Source organism: Chiloscyllium plagiosum, unplaced genomic scaffold (genome assembly GCF_037043375.1).
Source record: "Chiloscyllium plagiosum isolate Xiang-an unplaced genomic scaffold, Cpla_swu_hap1 HiC_scaffold_17, whole genome shotgun sequence".
Classification (NCBI taxonomy): Eukaryota; Metazoa; Chordata; class Chondrichthyes; order Orectolobiformes; family Hemiscylliidae; genus Chiloscyllium; species Chiloscyllium plagiosum.
This window is the reverse complement of record NW_028270155.1, coordinates 50617927-50623956: the sequence shown is the minus strand read 5'-3', so window position 1 is coordinate 50623956 and position 6030 is coordinate 50617927. Positions and strand designations below refer to the sequence as shown.

At 36.3% G+C, this 6030-nt stretch overlaps 1 long non-coding RNA gene across 1 annotated transcript; it reads left to right on the top strand.

Moving 5' to 3' along the window:
• The first annotated feature begins 1024 nt into the window (after positions 1–1024).
• LOC122558432 (uncharacterized) lies at positions 1025–5661 on the top strand. Its single transcript, XR_006314138.2, has 3 exons — positions 1025–1076; positions 3222–3271; positions 3987–5661. It is a non-coding gene; the product is annotated as an uncharacterized LOC122558432 (long non-coding RNA).
• The last annotated feature ends 369 nt before the right edge of the window (positions 5662–6030 follow it).

The following is a 6030-nucleotide window of genomic DNA, read 5'->3' as shown; positions in this document are numbered from 1 at the left end:
TGGAATTCAAATTTATAAAATGTAGATGTGCCATTCCACCCATTCTCTTCCTGTTAACTCAGCAATTCGGTCTAAACAAAAAAACATTGAAAAACGTCGATATTTTCACCAAAAAGTCATTTGATTTCAAGAAGGAATAGATATAGCTAAAGAGATCAAAGAGTATGGGGAGAAAGCAGGAGCAGGATACTGAGTAAAATGATCAGCCATGATTATTTTCAACAGTGGAGCAAGCTCGAAGGGCTGAATGGTCTACTCCTATTGCTATTTTCTAAGTCTATGTTTCTATGATCTTTCCTTTGGTAGTGAAACAACTGGATTTGATTTGATGTGCTAAGCATTTGAGAAGGATTTAATGCTTGCGGCAGGATTTTAGTATTTAAGATTTATACTTGAATTAGATATTCAATACATTTAGAGTGAATGGGACATGATTTAATACACTTGCATCCTGTGCATAAATTTGAATCATTCTTCAATTGGACATGAAACTATCTGTAGTTAATAAAACATTTGTAGTTAATCTAATTGTTTACTGAGGGGTTTCCTCAGTATTTTCAAAGATTTTCATTCATTAGAATTGTATATTCAGCGAGTAACACAGCAATGAATGGTGCGTAGATTTGTTCTTACAGGTGGCCTTGATAGTATTTGGAATTTACATATCTTCCTAATATTTTAAACAACTTTGAGCCCTGTTTACCAATAGATCTGTTTGGCTCAACCTCACAACTTACATTGTTTGAAAATCTACAAGTGGATAGAAGTTTTAATGTCATCTGTAAAAAGAAGATATTTTCTCAAGCAATTTTAAAAAAAATATTCCTTGTAGTATATAATCTAAAATGCAAATTGTCAAAACTGTAGCTTAAATAGGAGCGAGCGTGAGAGTTTTGAAACAATGTTTTCTACCATGCATTTTGTATTTGTAGTTCTGTAAGTCAACTATTGTGTAATTTACATTTGCTGCTTTATAATATGCTGTGTTCTGTTGAAATCCTAAAGCTATACTCTATTACATATAGCAGCCCTTCATGACCACCGACACATCATTCAGCTGCTGATCAACACATACAGTAAGTGACTGGCAACTCTTTTAATACCCTTGTTTCTTTATGAAACACTTTCCTCCCAGACCAGTGAGGTCTGCCATTTCCATAATCTCAATTTAACACATATCTCAAGTGCTAAACAGGGACTGTCTAGGCTTGAAAGTAGTAAAGTATAACAAAATTGCATTGACAGAAAAACAAAACATCTCTGCTGCCCTTATTAGCGGAGATGCTTAAAATGAAAGTGAGCGAGACGAAGGATTTGACGTGGAAGCAAGGGATAAATTGAAAACCAGTTAAAACTAGCTGAGAAACATCAACATGGCAAGCTAACAAAGACAGGGACCCCGAGGGGGAAGAAAGGGACAGAAAGAGCAAGCAGTTTGAGCATCATCAGATAATTGCTCATACTACAGCTAAATATTTGTGATCGAATGTTTTCCTAATTTGTTTCACAAATTTTAGTGGTGCACTTAGATTGGTTGAGATAGGGTAATGCAGCATAGATGACTGTTCATTAAGATGTTGATTTGCCTAGTCTGTTGAAGCATAGCAGCTTTTTCAAAGATGTAGCCTTCCCTTTAAGCAGAACTAATTTTTCCTTAATTAGCCAGACCTTGCTATTGTTATTTACAGCTCTGCTGTGCATCAGACGAAAAGTTTTTTCTCTGTCAAGTTTTCAATGCCCTGCAAGTTCAAGAGGGAGCAAGCAGAAAAGGTCATGCAGAATAAACCGCAGTGGGCTAGTTGTATAAATGAAATGGCTACTATAAAAACATAGGTTCAAGGTCAACTGGAAGTCAGGAGTCTCCCAGATGGTAAAAGTGAAAGGGAAAATAACAATCGTTGTCTTGTCACATAAAAATTCTGTAAAATATCTGCTGTGAACACCCATCGGCTTCCACCAATTTTGTACAGAGTCTGTTTGCCTTTGGGCGGAGATTACTAGGTCTTTCCTTATGCATCCTCCCATTGAGGTTGTAGTAACCCCCAAGGGAGGAGAAACCACCCAGATTTTTTTTTCCGTTTATGTTTTATTTACGTCATAGACTCCGCAGAGAAACCTGAAACTGATATTACTACCACAAGTTTATAAGGAAAATACAACTGAACTTTAACCTGTAAAACATAATCAGCATCAACAACATTTTTGGAGCAATCGGGCTTAGCTAGTACTGGCAAAATTTCAGGAAACAAATTTGCACATCTTTTTTAACAATGCAGGCGTCAAAATGATCTTTATCTGCATTTTCTATTCAGCATATTTCCCCAGGGACCGTCACAAAGCCTGTTCACAAATTGTGTTACTGCTGTTGGTTGTAATAATGATTGTGAAATCTGTTATTATAAAATACAAGACATATGTAGCTGTGTTTTACTTTTTAAAAAAAAAGTGGAATATTGAGGTAACAAAGAACAAACATACAACTACTCTAACCAAAGACCAGTCATCTGAAATTAGAACAATCTGGAATGCGGGAGCAGATTTGCAAGATTTCCATTTCTGTCACTCCATGGTTACCTGTTACTTTGGTCCACCCATATGAGCAACCAATCTGAATTCTGTAATATTTACATCATAATGAAAATTGGAATTTTATACCAACTCATATAAAAAGTAAAGGTAAAGCCGCCATAATCCCAGAGGACCTTAGGGCTGCTCTCTCATTACTGAGAGACGACTGGTGGTGAGTTTAACCTGAGGGTCACTATAACGCAGGCAAGGGCCTTGCTTAAAAGGTGGGACCTTCATGTTGACCTCAGCTAGTACAGGAATTAAAGCCAAACTGTTGGTATCACACTGCATTGCAAACCAGCCATCCAACCAACTGAGCTAATTGACCCCTGCCAGATTAAAGGCAGATACGTTGTGAAAACATCATCATGTAGCAGATGTAATAAAATGCACACTTGAGTGTTCAGCTAAGGCCGTATTACTATGTACCATGATGAACATGTATAAACATTGGGTAGTATGTAAATGAGTAAGTAGCTAGTTTATCAGCAGCTGTTGCAGTATAAAAAATATCACACTGGGAGTTTTACTACCTGAATATGTTGAAATAATAACTGAAAATGGATCTTATTTTCGTAGCTGTTATTTAGATTACTATCTGATATTTTGATGTCCTTAATTAATCTAACCTGCTGTTAATATTATATATTCAGCCACAGGTCCCAGTGATTATTGATCCTCCATCTGTTTCTTGATTAAATCAGTAAGCACAAACAATTTCAGAAATTCTAAAAATGTTATACATTGGTTTTATTATGTCTACAAAGCATCTTAAAGGAAAGACCTTGAGTGGTTTAATATTTCTAGAATTAAGAATACAAAACATTATCTTTGGTAAAGTTATGGGGGCTGCTTCAGCTTCCTGCAACACAGAAATTCTGACCTCATGTAAGTCTGGGAACTGGCAGCAGTAATGGAGATGGAACATCACTGTTCTTTCAAGAATGTGAAAGGCCATGGCTAATGAGAGCTACTGATGGCCATTTACATGAGGAAAAGAACAACTGAATCTCATCACATTTTTCTCATACAATGTACGCAAGACATGAAATAATTCTGAGGAAAAGATGTCTCTGCCTTGCCCACTTTTCCTGCCCACATAGTGGTATTCCATTTCAAGTATTACCAATACATTTAGACCTATGGATAACCTAGATCCAATAATAAACTGTGGTGGAAGCTGTAACCTCAAGTTGCAAACTTTAGTGGCAGCAACAAAATGAACAAAACCAGCAAATTGGAAAGCTATACATTCTAATAAAGGGTAAAAGATGGCTTGCAGTGAGATACAGATTATTAATTGAAATGAGTGGCTCAATGAGAGATTGTGGGATTAAAATACTGTCTTACACACATTGCTGCTGTTTGTTTAAAATTTACTTTTCCTTCATATCTACAATGTTTCCTTTTTTTGCAAGGTACGAATAATATTAATTTTTGCATCAACTGATGGCTCAAATTTTTGCTGCACGTTTTAGTGTGGCATTGAACCATAAGGTCCGGGGTTCATGCTGAATTATTCCATTGTGGACTGGCTGGAGAATGAGTTTTACCATCTCATTGGCAAGGCAGGAAAAGACGATCAACTGATCTGCCCTCTTCTGACTTCAATTCAGAGACTGTTGTTGAAATACGTGCTGATGTGTTAACTCAATGTGGACAAGATTGGACATGAGGAGCATACAAAAAGATATTGATAGGTCACTGAGTGGGCTAAAATGTGGCAAGAGTAACATGGGAAAATGTGGATTTGTCCAAATTCATGGGATGAATGAAAAAGAAGCATGCTAGTTAAATGGTGAGAGATTGCAGAGTTCTGAGTTGCAGAGGGAACTGGGTGTCTAAGTGCATGCATCACTGAAGGTTAGTCTGTAGATATAGCAAGTAATTAGGAAATGCAGTAGACTTATCATTGATTGGAGGGGAATTGAATATTATGTATGGAGCTTGTATTTTAGTTACATGCATCTAGAGTACAGTGCCACCTGGTCTAAGGAAAGTTGTAAATGTATTAAAGGCAGTTGTAAGAATGTGTACTTGACTAGTACCTGACAAGGTACATATAGAAATGGTGCACCTAGAGTCACTATTTACAAATCAGGACTCACCATTTAAAAAAGATTAGACATTTTTTCTCTCAGAGCATCTTGCTGAAAAAGATGGTGGAAGGAGCATCTTTGAATATTTTCAAGGTAGAAGCAGATAGATTCTTGTTAAGCAAGGGGTTCAAGTGTTATCAGGGATAGATGGGAATGTGGATTGAGCTATATCATATCATCCGTGCTTTTTATTGAATGCAAACATGAGGGGCTGAATGGCCTACTACTCCTTCTGATTTGTTTGTTTGTGTGCTTATTAATTTGTATGGTTGTGATGTCCATATAATTGAATGGTCTGCCATTCCCCTCAATCTAGACTCATATATGAAAAATGCCTGTCAGAATGTTACAAGACGAAGCTTTCACTCACATGATGCCATGCTTTACAGCAGTCAGGATAGTCAAGATGCATAAAAGGGACAGAAAAGAGATGGTAGCCCATGGAGTGTCTGAGTGAGACCCAATCCATAGGTGTATTTTTACACCTCAAATAAAAATGGAAATTCAGAGGATAAATCATTCTGTATTGACTTTGTGCATCTCTTAGCAGATACCTCAAGATTGGATGCAATTCACCAGAGGTCCACGAATAAAACTGTTTTTGCTGTAGAACTTAATGACAGTAATTGATAAGTATTGTTCAACCTGTGCCACTATAAAGGATAGAGTTTGCTATAAAGCACTTCATCTGCACATGCACATATGTATCAATTATTTTTTCTTCCTTTAGTTTTAAATATCAAAGTATTTTACTTTTACCAACTCCCTTGGAAAGAAACCGGAATTATATTGACAGAAAATTCTATGCAGAAATATTGAATACCACAACTATTGAACTAGTGAACTATCAATGTAAGTCAGTTGGATTCTCTCCACTGACAGATTAAGTAGTCAAGCCGTTATTCAATATTTAAAATAATCAGCACTTCTCTGCTCCCATTTCTGTTCCTTTGTACAGAATGTTATTCTATATTACATTAAAAAAACCTTTATAATCCTATGGTATGTCACCTGGTCTCATTCCACTAGTTTGTGTTTATCAAAATGCTAGTTTTCAAATATACTTTCATCATTCTAGCACGCTGGTGAAAATGCTTTCTTTTAAAAAGTATTTTTGCAATTCCATGAGGCAAAGCTGTTGCAGTCAAATGGAGAATCTCAGAACTTGACAATTCTTCTGAGTAACTTTGAACTATGAAAGCAGAAATACAATATTGAAAATGTTGAATGAGACAAGCTGCACAGCCACAACAGCACAGCAAGCAAACGACCAAAGCGCACAACTTTTAAACATATATAGCAAGGATTATAATTGCATGTAAATCAAGCAATCTGCGATAACCCTTTACAAGGCTAGAACAAA